Source organism: Hibiscus syriacus, unplaced genomic scaffold, assembly GCF_006381635.1.
Source record: "Hibiscus syriacus cultivar Baekdansim isolate YM2019G1 unplaced genomic scaffold, ASM638163v2 tig00110621_pilon, whole genome shotgun sequence".
Lineage (NCBI taxonomy): Eukaryota > Viridiplantae > Streptophyta > Magnoliopsida > Malvales > Malvaceae > Hibiscus > Hibiscus syriacus.
In genome coordinates this window covers 1620950-1637300 of record NW_024062802.1, presented here as the reverse complement: position 1 = coordinate 1637300, position 16351 = coordinate 1620950, and the positions used below count along the sequence as shown (strand labels likewise).

General features: G+C 37.5%; 3 pseudogenes; 2 read left to right on the top strand and 1 right to left on the bottom strand.

The window, feature by feature from the left end:
* Positions 1-793: 793 nt before the first annotated feature.
* On the top strand, positions 794-7845 carry LOC120135896 (annotated as a pseudogene).
* Positions 3684-6542, bottom strand: LOC120136167 (annotated as a pseudogene).
* Positions 7846-9577: 1732 nt separating the features above from the next.
* LOC120136187 lies at positions 9578-16093 on the top strand (annotated as a pseudogene).
* The last annotated feature ends 258 nt before the right edge of the window (positions 16094-16351 follow it).

Here is a 16351-nt window from a genome sequence, read left to right as displayed (position 1 = left end):
GGATCTCGTAAAAGCTCCTTAATCAATGAAAAGAGGAAAATAGTAACTTAAAATTTCATTAATATTATAAAAAGTACATAATAATTACAACACCGTATAACTCCGTTAATAGGAGGTAGAAAACCAAAAAAACATCCATAAACAACAACACATAAATCAACCTATTCCAGCCTTAGCTAGGGCATTTGCCTCTAGATTAGCTGTCCTATTAACCCATCTAACAACCCCTTCAAAAATTTAAGTCTATCAACTATATCTTTAACAATAGAAGCATAAACATCTGGACATAATTAAACTTTCTTGTTTTTCATGATTTTGTTTTTCATGTTGTTATTGAATCTGAGTCTGATTGAATGTGAAACATATAGTTTTTGGATTTATATTTTATTCTCGATTTATTATTTTTGTTTTAAATTAATGAAATTAAAATATATAATGATAAAATTCAATAAAAACTTAATTTCAAGCATGGTATATTGACAAATTTACTTTTGATTTACAATATATCAAAATAAAGTTTTCAACATTATTATGATGAAAAAATGTTAGAAGATGAAGAGATACTCAACATTTAACAGGATAGAATTAACATAAACTCATTTGAACGTAAAATTCATGATTTCAAAGTCTGTTCTCTTTCTTTTTGTCATTAATACAGAACCTGCTAGAATTGAGAAACTGTAAAAGCACAAGAAAAACTGATTTGTCACATTTTAGCTGCCTGGTTTCTAGCTATAGTGTTTCAAGCAAAGCTGAAACTGAACAGTTTGCTAAACTTTTAACTGCCTGAGAGATGGTTCTCTTGATCCAAGCAGAAGCAGAACAGAACATTTTGCCAAACTGTTCAGCCATGGGAGTAATGGTTCCTATTATCGAAGCAAAAGCAGAACCGAAACTGAACATTTTGTTTGACTGATTAGTTTTTGGGGTTTATTCAGTGAAATGTAGTTTGATTAATAAACTTAAGAATCTGATGATAATTTTGGGCAGTTAAGCTTACTATGTTTTACTTGGATTCTTTAAAAATAGTTTTTCGGGTTTATTCAATGAAATGTAGTTTGAATTATAATGTTATGGATCTGGAGTTAATATTTTGATAGTTAACGTCGCTATGTGTGTAGGTTTTCTGTGATTACATTTTTCTCTCATTATAGTTAGATTAGTTAACTTTTGTTGGTATCATAGTTACAAGATTCAGTTGGGTTTACTGTTAATTCTTGTATGAAGACTTGTTTTGTTGAATCGGTAAAAGATAATTTCTGGGAGAAATGTATCTGGAAGGGGTTGGTGCCTCCTAAAATAGAAACTTTTATGTGGCAAGTAGCCCATCAGAAATTGGCAGTTAAGTTTGAGCTTCAAAAAAGAGGGGTTTCGGGGATTGTTGATGTTTCTTGTCCTTTGTGTAAAAGAGAGATTGAATCTATTCCTCATCTATTTTTCTCTTGCAAGGTGGCATGGTCCCTATGGAATAAGTTTTTGAATTTTTGGAATATTAGTTCGGACCTTCATGGAAATGCATAAGGATTTTTACTTGCTTGGAATGACATGATGTTTTCTTCTTCTATTTGGTCCTTAATTCCGGGGTAGTGCTTTGGACCATTTGGAAATTTAGGAATGCCGTGGTGTTTGAAGGAAGGTCTTTGGATCACATTGAGTTATTTTTCATGGCTAGGCTAAGGCTTGCTTCTTGGTTCTTAGCTAAGTTCAACGAGGTTACTATTACTAAAGACTCCCTGATAAGTGATCCATCTATTGTAGATTTCTGTTCTTCTTCTAGAAATTCGACTACTAAAATTGTGTCTTAGATTCCTCCTCCAAAGGGTTTTCTAAAACTGAATGTAGATGCAGCAGTTTGCAATGATTGGCGAAAGAGCGGTGTGGGTGGTTTACTAAGAGATGAGGCTGGTAAGATTATGGGTTCTTTTAAAGAATCTGCAGATCCAGGCCCTCCAACTTTGCTGGAGCTTGTTGCCATCAGTAGGGTGTACTTATCTTTGAGCATATTCTTCAGAGGTTTAAGAATCGGTGGATTGTTGAATCTGATAGCAAACTTGCTGTGGATTGAGTTAAGAATTTAGATAGCTGTCCTGGTGTTTTCCTTCATCTAGTCAAAGATATTGTTGCCATGATAAGAGTTTTGGAAGGAGCTATCAGATGGGTTGACAGAACGGCAAACATAGAAGCTGATAGCTTAGCTAAGGATGGTATTGGGTAGTTATTGTTTGTTGGGTTGGGATATTGTTTAATTGAGTGAAAGATGTGTTCTTTGGTGTGTTTCGGGTTGTTTTTGTAAGGGGCTTCTTTGTTTTAAACATTATGTAATCTTTTACTTATTAATGAATTATGAGGCACTCTTTTCCTCCTTCCGCTGATTAGAGAACACCAATTGGTGTTCCGTTAATCATGAAGAGGGTTTTTAACAAGGCCTTAACTTCCAATAAAAAAAAAGATTCAGTTGGGTTTCAACTGCATTACTGTTGTCTTTTTTTCTGCCGTGGACAGAAGTATGGTTCTCTTGACTCACTTGAACCTGTAAAAGACATTCAAGAGAAGGACCAAAAAGCCGTTGACACGTCATTAGTGGCTGCAATTGATCGAACTTTGAAGAAACATACTGATAATTTGATGCACATGTTAGAAGGTGTTGGTGCCCGACTCACACAGCTGGAGAGTAGAACCAGTAACCTCGAGACCTCTGTTGATGATTTGAAGGTGTCTGTAGGAAACATTCATCAAAGCACTGATGGAAAAATGAGACTGCTAGAGAGTATTTTAAAAGAGGTATTTTCTAAATATATTCCTGATATTAGATTCTGTTTTGGCTGCCATTTGTATATGAAGAATTAGATGTGCATTGTGTGTCTTGTTAGCCCAAGTCCCACAGCTTTAATTGATGATTTAAGAGTTTCAGAAATAGATCTATACTATGTATCTTGCTAGCTCAAGTGGCTATTGTTGATGTATAGCAATCAAATTAGTAAACTCCACTGGAAGACATGATGTTAAAGGATACGAAGTTGTCAAACCACCTAAATGCTTATTTTGTCTTATTATGTTCTTGGTCTCTCTAAATTGAAACCTAATTGACTACATTTCTCTTCATCCATGAGTGAAGTGAGAAATCATATCTGGTTTTCAAAGCTGAGGTTGATTTCTTGCTCACCTTCTCTAAATCCCAGGGGTCTGTTATTCAGCTGCAAAGATCTTCTGGTGACTTACAATTATTAGAATGCAAATCTGGCTTGTGATTTTTCATGACACTTACGGAATTTGCAAGGAGTAATTTTCTAGCAGCATGTGAAAGACCGAGTTACTTGCAAGGAATATTTGTTCGTGTTGTATTGTTAATGGACTGAATTTTGTCGTCGTTATTTGGATTTTTTTTTTTGATTGAAAAAAGTAACTCCTTTTCATCACTAATTGGTTAACTTGTTTCTCAAGTACAAAAGGAGCTCTCCACACCGATTGTCAAAATTTAAGAAATGTAAGAAAAGCAATGAAATATGAGAAATTTGATATAATCTAATCCAGCTAAGGTATACTAATACAAATAAAGGTATCAACCTTTCGTCCATGCCAAAACCTTTAGTATCTCCTCCAATCATTGCAAGTGCAAAGTCTCTTCTCTCCTCAATGTTCAGCACCAGGTTTTTCTTCAAACTTCAAGCTATCAGCATTGAAAGTCATAAGCATCAGAACAAGTTCCTCATCCTTGATGCTGCCAACTTTACACAAGCCAGAAAGGTACTGAATATTTTATCAGGTGTGATCCTCGTCGCACCCGGATTAGTAATCGGATGAACTCATCTCAATTTGACTCTTAATGGAATATGTGCCACCATTTTTTACTAGTTTAATGTTACATTACATATACACATGGCTTTGGAAAGATAAAAAGAGTACATGGCAGCAGCTTTGTTACAATAGCATATGAGGTATGATGGTAACTGTGGTAAATCTCCATCCTGGGAATCATATAGTGACCACTTCAAAATATGGGGCACAGGACCTTTGGGGTCAAACAGTTTAAAATCAGAGCCAGCATAGCAAAAATGTAGGTTGCTTATTCCACTATTAGTTGCTGACCCACCTTCGTTTACATGCAGGCCTCTCATGTTTAATCTCTGAATCTACAGGGGTTTCATTCTTGACTGAAGGTTGTGTCTCGCTCTCTGTCTTTATTTCCGGGGCATCTTTTTCCCTTGGCATTGGAAGTTTGAACCTCTCACTTCGCTTTTTCAGTTTCTCAACAGTGTCAAGGTGCTGGTCCTCCAATGGTCTTGTATCAGCATCCTTGATCTCTGGCTCATTGACATATTTATTGTCAGACAGGGGAGGATAGTGGTTCTCAGCAAGCTCAACCGATTTACCAGGTCCATCTGCAATTTTGTTAGATTCAGAAGATACCACATTATTAATCTTGTCAATCTCCTTGAACTTCAAGGAATCTGATGACTTGCTGTTGATACTGTCATCCTTCTCAGTATGGCTAGTCCAACTTTCCAATTTGGAGCGCCCTCGTTTTGACTCTTGCTGTTCGTCATCCAAAGAAACATCTTCACTATGTTTTCTGGAAGAGTTATGACGTATTTGGTTCTTCTCATCACTTTTCAAGCCCGTTTCATTGTTGTGACCACTTAAATCTTCTTGGCTTTTCCGGGAAGAACTCAAAGTGATTGTATTCCCAGGTACAGAATCTCTATTCTTCCTAGTGTTTTCTTTGCCCCTTTAGGCTATCTGAAGCATTGACAGCACGGTCACTCTGAGTGTTTGACCTTTCCTGCCTGGATTTTCTCTCATTGTTACTAAATTGGTGTCCACGAGCATATAAATCTTCATGCCCTCTTTGATTTTTGTCATCATCATTCCAATCCCTTCTCTTCACCAGTTCACTGCAGCGTACTGTCTCTTTGAGTTGGTATTCTTTTTCAGAAACTTTATATTCATCCTTTCCCCTAGTATGGCCAACCCAAGCTTTGTCTTCTGAACGACGACCGCTCCTCACATTACCTCGTCCTTCTTCTCTCTCCCGTTTTGATAAACTTCCATCATGGGATTACTTTAGCCTATCCCATCCATCTCTCTCCCGCTGCCTCTCAACCCTCTCTCTGTGCAACCAAACTTCATCCTTGTGCCGAGCTGACTGATGTTCTTCAAAATTATCTCGTATTCTTAGTTGCTCATCTCTCCTACGCGGGTCTAAGATTTCGTCTCTTTCTCGTTTCCTGCGACTGCTGCTGGATTCTCTAGGTCCATGCATGATGCCCTCTTTGTCAGCATGGTCCCTCTTCAGATACTCCTCATCTTTCCTTCTTTTGCTGTGGTAATCATTAGCTGCTTCATACCTACTCTTCAAATTATCATCTCTTTCCCTATGTCTCGCACTGACATCCTTATAACTGCCATTGTCCGATTGTCGTCTATGTGGACAATCATCTTTGTGACTCCAATCACTTTCTCGAACCTTAGCCCTGTTCCTAGAACCCATTCCATTATCACAATCCCTCTTCCTTAAGTCCCCAGTTCTATTTTTCCTGCCATAAAGATCATCTTCCCTCCACTGCAAAGTACCATCAGGGTTTTCACTCTCTCTTCGGCTAATAAAGCCATCTGTTTCAACACGCATATTATGTGACAAGCTAGCATCGAAGTCTCTAAGAGGATATGAATCATCTCCTGATTTACCTGCCATGCGATTTATTTCAATGTCATGTCTCCCATCACGATCATTTCTACGAAAAATCTGATCATGTTCATGAAGATGCTTCTTGACAATCCCAATGCAAGAATGTTCACCTTGAACAACTTCATCCTCAGCACCATCTAGCCACTTCTGATAATCTCTGCTGCTGCCAGATCTTGCTTTGCTGTTTTCACTACTTCTTGCAACCCTAGAATCCTCATCCTCGTCAAGTTCTTGAAGCTTCCATTGCTCTACTTCAGATCTTATTTTTCCAGTTTTCATGGGATTAAGTGAACTCTCATCTTTATGGGTGCCACTTATTACCTCGTCCTTTACTGTATCAGGGCTTCCATCAGCTGACTGAAGTTCTTCATCAACATCATCCTTGCACTCCACACTTAACTCCCTGGGATCTCTAACGAGAGGAAATTTATCATCCATGCTTTCAACAGATTCTTCCTCATCGGTATCATTTACATTATCCTGTTTACCATGAATAGGTGTCATGCTTGGGGATTTCTTACGTGCTCTTCTGTGCCGATTCCTCTCATCATGAGGGCTGGCAGAGTTTTCACTAGGATCCATAGGACCCTGACCCCTAGATCCAGGACTCTATGGACCTGATGCTTCCACAGGGAAAGGCAAAGCTCCTTTGTTTTCATGCACATTATTGAGAACAAAATTCAAAGTCCTTTCAACTAGCTCCTTTTGATTTTTACTATTATCTGGAAAACCATTAAAATATTCAGTATCTTTGTGTGCAATCTCAGCCTCAGACGCAAGACCTCCTCTAACATCCTCCATTGGCAGATCATTTTCTGCCCGATCTTCAACACCATTGACTGTGGAGGAATCATCATCTAGGGAATCTTCAACACCATTGGCTTCTAATGCTTGTTCTCGTATTTTGATCACTGTCTTGTATGATTATTTTATATTTTTTGTCAACCGTGTGCAGGTGCAAGCAGAGGTGCATATTGTAAAAGAAAAGCAAGGGAGTTTAGAAGCTCTTGTACAGCTTCCAAAGCTACAGGTGAACAAGAGAGACCAGCCATCAGAAACTCATAGCACTCCACATATGGATTCCATGCAACAAGCTGCATCTGCTCCTTCTCAATCCCACCAACAGCTTCCTCCGGCTTCCGCTTTTCCACAATTACTTTTGTCTGCTCCACCCCCTCCGCCACCTCAGTCCAGCACCCGGACCAATTCCCACAGAACCAAATTCCATCTGTCCCTCAACGAGATGCTTACTATCCGCCACCTGGCCAACCACAGGAGACTCCAAGTCAGCAATTCCAAATGCCTCCTACTCATCAAGTTCCTTCTGTCCCTCAACTAGATGCTTACTACCCACCTCCTGGCCAAACTCAGGAGACTCCAAGTCAACAATTCCCAATGCCTCCTGCTCAGCAACCACAGCACTGCCTAATCAGCCATATCAACCAGCCCCTCCACCTCACTACTCTCAACCACCACAGCCCCTTCAAGTCCAACCTCCCATAGACCACCATCCCGAAGAGGCATCTTATGTTCCTTCTCAGACTAATCCACAAAACCTACACCAGCCACCCTCCCAACCACCCAGTGGCCCTCCTTCATCCCAACAGTATTTTGGGACTCCGTCTCAAATGCATGAGCCACCATCCAGAAGGCCTGGTCCCGGGTTTTCTACTGGATATATCCCACAATCTGGGGCAAATGAACCTTATGGTTATGGTGGATCATCTCCACAATACGGCAGTAGCTCCCCAATGAAAATGCCGCTGCTCCCATCTTCTACTGGAAGTGGTTACCCACAGTTTCCGACAGCTAGGGTACTACTACCACATGCATTGCCCAATGCCTCCGGTGTTGGTGGCGGACCAGCTCCATCTGGACCTGGAAACAGGGTTCCCATTGATGACATCGTCAACAAAGTGACCAGCATGGGATTTTCTAGGGACCTCGTTGGAGAGACCGTTAGAAAATTAACCGAGAACGGGCAGGCAGTCGACCTCAATGCGGTGTTGGATAAGCTAATGAATGGTAGTGACATACAGCCACCGAGAGGTTGGCTCGGGAGGTAAATCATGTATCATTGGCTCATGTTCATGTACAGGAATTACCATTGATTCTGAATTCTGATTGAACTTATTTGGAGTTTAGGGAGGTAAACCGGGTATCATTGATTCATGTTTCTCCCACTTTTCACTATTTTCTTCTTATTTGATTGTCGAGATTCCTTTGTTTTTTTTCATTTCTTTTCACATTTGTATATACTTGCAATAATTTGAATTAATTTGTCAAGTTTTCATTTTGTTAATATTTAAAAAAAAAAAGAGTATATACGGAATAAGTTCAAAGAAATGCTGATCGAGTTCAAACTGACATGGTATTTGACCTTAAATGGAAATGGGAAATTTTTTAGTTAAGTTGGCTTGGCTCAAATTCAGTATATTTATATCAATAGGGTTAATTCAAGTGGTAAGCAGTTTGATATCATTTAAGTAGGTTTCAAGTTCGAATTTTTGTGTATGTAGAAAATCTATGGTAGAAGATTTACTCACCAAAATTAGTTGTTCGACTCGGATAGGTCCGAATTAGTCAAGACAAAGCCTTGAGAACTAAAAAGGCATAAAAAAATTAAAAGTACAATAATTAATAAAATAAGAGACAAATTTTAGTTTAGTGAGGAATGATGTAATTTACCATTAAAATATTTTATAATATTTAATTAAGCAATAAATTCAAAAATAAAATTTAAACAATTGTTATTTGATTTCATATCATTGAAATTATGTATTTCTTTGCCATTGATACCTTTTATTAGGTTTGAGTGATCGAGTTTAGATATATTTGAGTTTGAATTTAAAAATTAATTTATTTTTAATTTATTTTATTTTTATATTAATTTTTGTATTTAATTTTTTAACTTTAATAATATGGTATCTTAAAATTATCAACGGTTTAAATATATGATTAAACTAATAAAATTGGAGGTGATTACTCCTCCCATCTATAACGTGAATCTATCCTTATTAATCTATTAAAATTTATAAAATTAACAAAAAATAAGGATGCAATTACATTAATCGGTAAGTCTAAATCATTGAGATGGCCGTTTAGCTCAGTTGGTAGAGCACAAGGTTTTTAACCTTAAGGTTGTGGGATCGAGTCCCACTTAGGGCATTTCATAATTTGGAGGTCTCCTACGGAAGCTGCTCTCAACCTTAGTGTTGTGGACAGCCTACTATCTTACCTCCTTCTTACCCCCATATATATGGGAACAAGGATTAACCATTTTGGTAAGTCTAAATCATTGATTAGCCAAAAGAAAGGCATTAAATTAATAAAATGTTAAAGTTAATGGGAGCCAAATGTAAATATCCCTTTTATGATTTCGTCGTCTCTTTTATTTTCTTCTCACACCTTTCAAAATTTACAAATACTATCACTTTTTTAATTTCGTCCTCAAAGATAATTTTATTTAGGGGTTGTTTGTTTATTTCAGAATGATTAAGTGTTAAATGATTCAAATGCTGAATGATTCAAATACTGAATGATTCAAATGCTGAATGATTCAGAGCCTATGTATAAATTAGCTCTGTATGAATTAGCTCTGAATGTGACATGTTGTTTGATAATGACTCTGAATCATTTAGAAGAATCATTCAGAATGTATTTTTGTGCTGAATCAATCAACACTGAATCATTCAACATTAAATCATTTAAAGGTACGAAACAATCACGCTAAATATTAAACAATTCCACGTTCAACACTGAATAATTCTATTAAAAAGCAAACAACTCACTTATCGAATTCCTTTGTTTATTGAAAGTAAATTAATATATATATATATATATATATATATATATATATATTTGTCATTTCTACCTTCTCTCACACCTTCGTCAACCCTCCAAAAACACTAATAAACCCTCTACCCCTTGATTATAACTTTAGTACTATCCTGCCCTCCTCTTCCCGAAATACCCCTCTGTCGCCCCCCAAATTATCTTCTCTCATTGCCCCGTCGGCGGTTGGATTCAATCTGGAATCAAAAGATTGCTCCGACGACACCCTCCTACCGGGCTTCTAGAATATTCTGTAATTTCTTTTGCTCCTTAATTTATTTCTGTGAAAACTATATCATTTGTTTTTCCCCTAATTATTTGAATATTGTCTGCATTTATTAATTTTAAATGTCAAAATCCATAGGTTTAGGAGCTAAATTTTAATATTTTTAATAGATTTTGGATTAGCTTTTGACTCTCTAGGTATTGTTATTGATTATCGACTAAATTTATGCTGATCGTTTTAAGCATTAATGCACCTAATTTGAAATTTTGGTTTTCGCAGTCTGGTTTTGTTATTGAGTTTGTTTTTCTTTGGTTAGAACTCAGGGTATTAGAATTCATGCACCTGGAGCAAAGAAAATAGTTATAATTAGTTTTTTTTGTAATTAAATTATCGACTTTGATGCACTAACCGATTGTTGAATACGTATTACGGAACTGTTTTTATTTAATATTTTTTTTTGGTCAATGATATTTGAGTTGGAGCTGAATGTTATTTTCTAGGATTGAAATTTTACAAGCGTGGCTTACTGAAATTATTTTTTACCATTGTGTGCTCAAGCTTGATAAGCAGTGTATTATTTGGTTAAGTTATTCTTTTTGAGGTTTTGGTATGGTTAATTCTGTTTGCCAGTTTAATAACTTTGAAGTATTTTGAGTGAAATAGAAGTTATTGATGAATTGTAACCATTTTCTTTAACTTTAGTTCTGATATGGTTTTAAGGAGCATGAAGACCACATCAATCTTCAAATGGTGTTTTTGTTAAAAGGCATTGGATTAATCAATTACCCTTTGATATTTATGTTAGTATCAGTTTTAGGTGTTTGAATGACTAGGTTTTATTGAGCATAAAGGTCTTCTTTAAGGAGCATGACAACCACATATCTTCAAATAGTGTTTTTTGTAAAGGCATTTGGTTTAATCCATATGTTCTGTAGTATTTATGTTAGCATAATTTTTGGCATTTGAATGACTAAGTTTTAGTGAGCATAAGGTCATCTTGGAGGTTATACTTTATATTATCATATTTTGTAGAAAAATATTACAAGACTGATCTTCGGACTTGGTATGACGTGCTTTTGATGGAGAGTAAAAATTGTCGTTAGATGTCATACATGCCAACTTGCCAGTGTCAAATTATGGTGATGGTATACAGCTGTGTCTCCTTTCTTTTTTTGGTTCTGAAACATTGGTAGATAGATTTGAAATTGAAAACTGACTTCTAATATCAGATATGGGTCTATGGCAGTTTATTTGCATTGAGCATAATTTCCTTAATTGACACTTGGGCCGGAAAACGGAGTTATTGCAATATCACGGGATTCATTAAAAGGCATCGGAAATGCCATCAGCCTCTGTAGAATCTATCTTATTGTCCTTGTTTTTCAAATTGATTTATTGTTTTTGGCTCCGTGGTTTATACAAGTTTCATTTGTATATGTGGTTTTTTATGTGTTAAAAACAGATTAATCTGCTTAATAACAAACTCCATTGAATCTAAGCAACAAATCGACAAGTTGGAGTTTTCTTGTTTAGGGATTTCACTTATATAACTTTTAGATTTCTGCTTGTTGAACCATTATTTGGTGCAATGCATGCTTGGTTACTTGCAGGAGCTCTTGAGCGTCACTGCATAATCTCTTGCTATGGGCACTGCAGGTTTAATTTTCTAATGGTTGTAATAGGTTATAATCAGTTGCCTGTGATGATTTTAATCCATTCATGTAAAAGTCCTTAACATCTGCAAATTTAATTGCATTTTGCTTAAATTGTTTTCATCTATACTGTTTTATTTTAAGGCCAACAAACTGCTGTTTTATGTTGTTATTACCTACCTGAACTCTTTTTCCATTCTTAGGTTTCTCTTCAAATTGCTTCTCAAGTTGTTTGACTGCTGCATCTGGTTAGCATTTAGAGCTTTGCATGCTGTAAAAGAACACAGGTTTATTGATCCAATGGAACTGAAAGCTTCTTCACCTACACTTGGTGGTAGTTCTTATTATTGCTTTAGTGATCCAGAGGAGAAAGAGGTCAGTGATGAGGATGATCACAACCATAAGCATCGCAGGCGGGATAGGCACCCTCAATCATTAGAGAGAGATTCTATGGATCCACTATTTACAAGACCATACAGAAAGCACAAGAAACCTTTTGAACATGGGCATCCTGTCAGAGAAAATGAATCTCAAGCAGGTGAAGCCTGGAAAAATTGTAATGGTTTGCCGCCAGAAAATGACTTTACATCTAAGTTTGATAGAAGACACCCTAGAATTTGGTCAAACCAAACATTCAGTGGAGATTCTGGTCCTGGTAGGGGAAGAGGAAGGGATAACTCTTCCTGGAATCAACATGACTATAGGTTCAACTTGGTTAATATGGCTTCTCAAATGGTTCTCCCAGGTTCTGTTGCTCCAAGTTTCTTCGCAGGAAGGGGATTGCCAAACGTTTCAAGTGCACAAAGCCCATCATGGAGTGTCTTTGGGCTTATGCCGGGAATACCAAATGGTAGCCTAGATGCACTCCATCCTCTTGGTTTACAAGGGGTTCTCAGGCCACCTACAAATTCTTCGCTGAATAGGGGCATTCCTGTCCAACGTTGTAAAGACTTTGAGGAGCGTGGATTTTGTCTAAGAGGAGATATGTGCCCAATGGAGCATGGGGTCAATCGTATCATTGTCGAAGATGTTATGGTATCGATTTTGTTAATGTCTGTCTTCATTTTGACATGTGATTGCTTATACAGCAAAGCGGCTTTAGAAAATTTCTATAAAAAAACTGTGGCAATTTAATTACACAAGGACCACCTGGGAGATTGCCATGTTCATGCAGTTTATCATCTCTGGTTACCATTTACCAACAAAAAGTATAGGATGAATACTATCTCAAAATGTTTTTGATTGTTATGTTTCCTTTTTAACCCCTTTTAATTGCTATTGTTGGCAATATACCTACATTAAATGCTGCAGTACCACCAGAGGCAGGGCTTTAACCTTGTGCTTTGCTGTTATGTTTATGTCTAAATACTCTAATTCTGCAAATTCTTGCCATGTTACTTTCTAATATTTTCCTTAACACCTAGCAACTGTATTTGCTGCCATCCTTTTTTCCCTTCTACTTTTCGTGATCTTCTATTTACTTTGCATCCATTCCTTAACCAACAAAATAACATGCATACCACATAGATTTACCTGCTTCTGCACTTTCTGCTAACTTAGCCTCCATGATGTTGGTCATAAAGTATCTTCTTGAAGTGAAGCCTCCAGAATAGTACGGCGAGGTTACTTAATGCAAATCAAGAAACGTCATGCTTATAGATCAATTCGATGCTTTAAGCATTGACTAATTGTACTACAATTATAGAGATCTCTGCAGTTTTACTTTTTCTTAAATCATTGACATTTGCTCAACATTCTATATTGACTGGTGGAATGGTTTCTTTTCCAATTTATAGTGTCATAACTTATTATCTTGTTCATAATGCATACACTAATCTGGAATCCAAATTGTATTGGTAGGGAAGTTCCTTCATTGGCTTTGATTCATTTTTATCACCTTGAAACAGCTAGCATTCACCATGTATTCTACTTAACAGTGGCTTCTTTTCTGATCTGCAGAGTCTGTCACAGTTTAACCTTCCTGTTGCAGTTCCAACTGCAAAATTATTGCCAACACCTGGTGGACGTGGAGCACTACCTGCAGATGTTTCTTCAACAACTTTCATGAACAGAAAAGGTCTACATAGAAAAAAATGCAAGCCTGGAACAACTGAGGATGCTTTAGGTATGAATGGTACTGGTTCTAGCAGTGTAAGTGGTGCTGATTTGTATGATCCTGATCAACCCTTGTGGGATAACAATGATCTGGAAGCATCAGCTGCACTCTCAGGACTACATTCACCTGAGATTGATGGAACTGAATCCTTGCTAAATGAGGATATCTCTGATTATCATCATGGCAGTTTACGTGATGCCGTAATGGGTAGAACTGGTAGATCAAGAACTAGAATAAATACTAAAGACAAAATTGATCTCACATCCTTGGACTATCTTGAGAATGAAACCAAGAAAGAACAAGAATATACTAGCTCTCAGGGTACTTCCAGTCAGGTGAAGCAGATCGGCAGTGTGGATCATGGTTCCAAAGTTATGGATTCATCAATGAAATCACAGACTGATTGTTTGCTTAAGAGCAGCAAACCAACTACAAAGGCACGGTGTACACTGTTTGTCAATGGGATTCCCCAGAAAAGCAACAAAAGAGAGGCTCTTCTTTCTCATTTTCTTAAGTTTGGAACGGTTATTGACATTCATATTCCATCAAATAGTGAACATGCCTTTGTACAGTTTTCAAGGAGGGAGGAGGCAGAAGCTGCTCTGAAGGCACCTGATGCTGTAATGGGTAACCGTTTTATTAAGCTGTGGTGGGCCAATCGAGATAACATTCCTCATGGTGGAATTAACAGTGGAAGTGGTGCATCGGTAACTCCACGTGGTGTAACGGCTTCTGTTATTCCGGCTCAGCCAGCTGCTAATAGAGGAAAAGATAATCTTCTACCTGCTCTTCAGAAGAGCAATGTTATCCATGGTATTGATGCGCCTTCTCTGAATTCCCCCAAGCCTCATAGCATGAATGGTCCCATGGTTCCAACTCCGCCATGGAAAAAATTGGAGACTTTGGAGAAGATGAAAGAGGAACTACGCAAGAAGCAGGAAATGCTGGAACAGAAGCGGAATGACTTTCAGCACCAGTTGGACAAACTTGAGAAACAAGTAATGGGAACTTAGTTTACTTTTATATACTATGTTCTTAAATATCCAATCTGAGTAATTTACGTCTTAAGAATTGTTATGCATAGAAATCAGGTTCAGAAGTTGCATGTTCTCATAGTAGTTTTGAAATTGATTAGAATGTGGTAGCTAAGTGATGGGAAAAACTTCACTATTGTGCGGTGTCAAACATGCATGCCTTTTTAAAATACAAGTGATAGTATCCCATATTAAGGCAGGTTTAACATTTGTCTTTTTCAACCTCTTTGCAGTCTGGTGGGGTCAAAGGTGATACAAACCAAGCTGCCAAGAGGCAAAAGGTGGGCATTGCGGCAAAAGGTCGGCATTGCTGCTGATCCTGCCGAAGCTTCAACTCTAAGATCCTCCTCTGAACCTGATGCTTCTGCTGCAACACCATGCTCAATGGGCATGATGGACAAGGATATGTCAACGGAGAATGTTCTTTCCCCCAGTCTTAAATCAAAGCAGCAGCCTTGTCTATCAGCACCAGTAGCGCATCCATTCCCGATGAGAAAATACAAATTGGATAACAGGCCTACTGCTTTTAGAGTTATTTCACCATTGCCATCTGATTTTGCACATGTGAGTTGCTTTCTCATTTTCTTCATTTGAGAAATTGTATTAGCTCCATCTTTTGCGATGATGCGTTTTCCCACTTCATCTTCTACTACATCTTGAAAGTGGAAAGATGCAATAAGTACATTGGCCAAACAATGGGCCTTCTTAGCTATGTTGATTGGACTTAGATGTAAACACTATTATGTGTCTAATACGAATATATTCACTTTCCAAAGATTTTAATGTATTCTAGACTTCCTAGGGGGATCATATTCCTATACCATTTTTGGATATGTGTCAGATATTGGTGTTAGACATGAATGCTTCAAGAAAGATGAAGTGTGGTAACAACATAAATTCTTAGATGTCTAGTTATTTGTAATGATGAGGTCTTCACTTAATGGCATAAAACACAATTGGCTTTGAATGTCCTTTGTGGTCAATGAAAGGCAACTGAAATCTATTTTGTCAATTACTAGGTTGATGTTTTGAAGGAAAACTTCTCACAATATGGTGATCTTTTCTCTGTGGAGCTGGAAGATATGGACAATGATGATGATGGTGTGGTATCGGAGACATTGAGGAATTGCTCAGCTCGTATAACTTACAGCACACGCCTCTCAGCAGAAAGGGCATTTGTAAATGGTAAATGCTGGCAAGGCAACAATTTGCAGTTTTCATGGCTGATCTAGCAATTCGAGCAATGATCCTAGCAGCAAAGAAGCCCCATCTTCTGCACCAATGGGGACTTTAGAAGCTGACAATGACCAGACAGAAGAAAACTTTGCATGCAGCATCTCCCAGGAAGTTGCTTCTTACAGCAGGGAATCCGAGAATTCCAATGTAAAGAGTTTTTCCGAGCATACGGATTTGGCTAAAGTTTCAGGGCATAGTCCATCTCCAACATCTAGTGTGAAAGACTCACCTAAAATCAAGGAATGCTGAAGATGGGGGGGGGGGGGGGGGTTGTTTTGGATTTGTACAGAGGTAAAACATCCATTTTGTTCGAAGTTATTGGCACATCAAGGTTAAACAGTTCACTTGAGTGGCAAATTGTGTGGTCTTTTGAGATTAATTTTTAGGACTCAAAGGACTATAAGTTTAAACTATAAACCCTAAAAGTAAATCTGCACGAACCAATGGAATTAAGTTTTGGGTTCAACGTATCTTTCTTGGAAAGGTAAAAAAAAAGTTGCAAAATGAAATGAGATTAGTACAGACAAAATTTATAAGCAACCGACTGATTATTGAGGTTGAGAACCA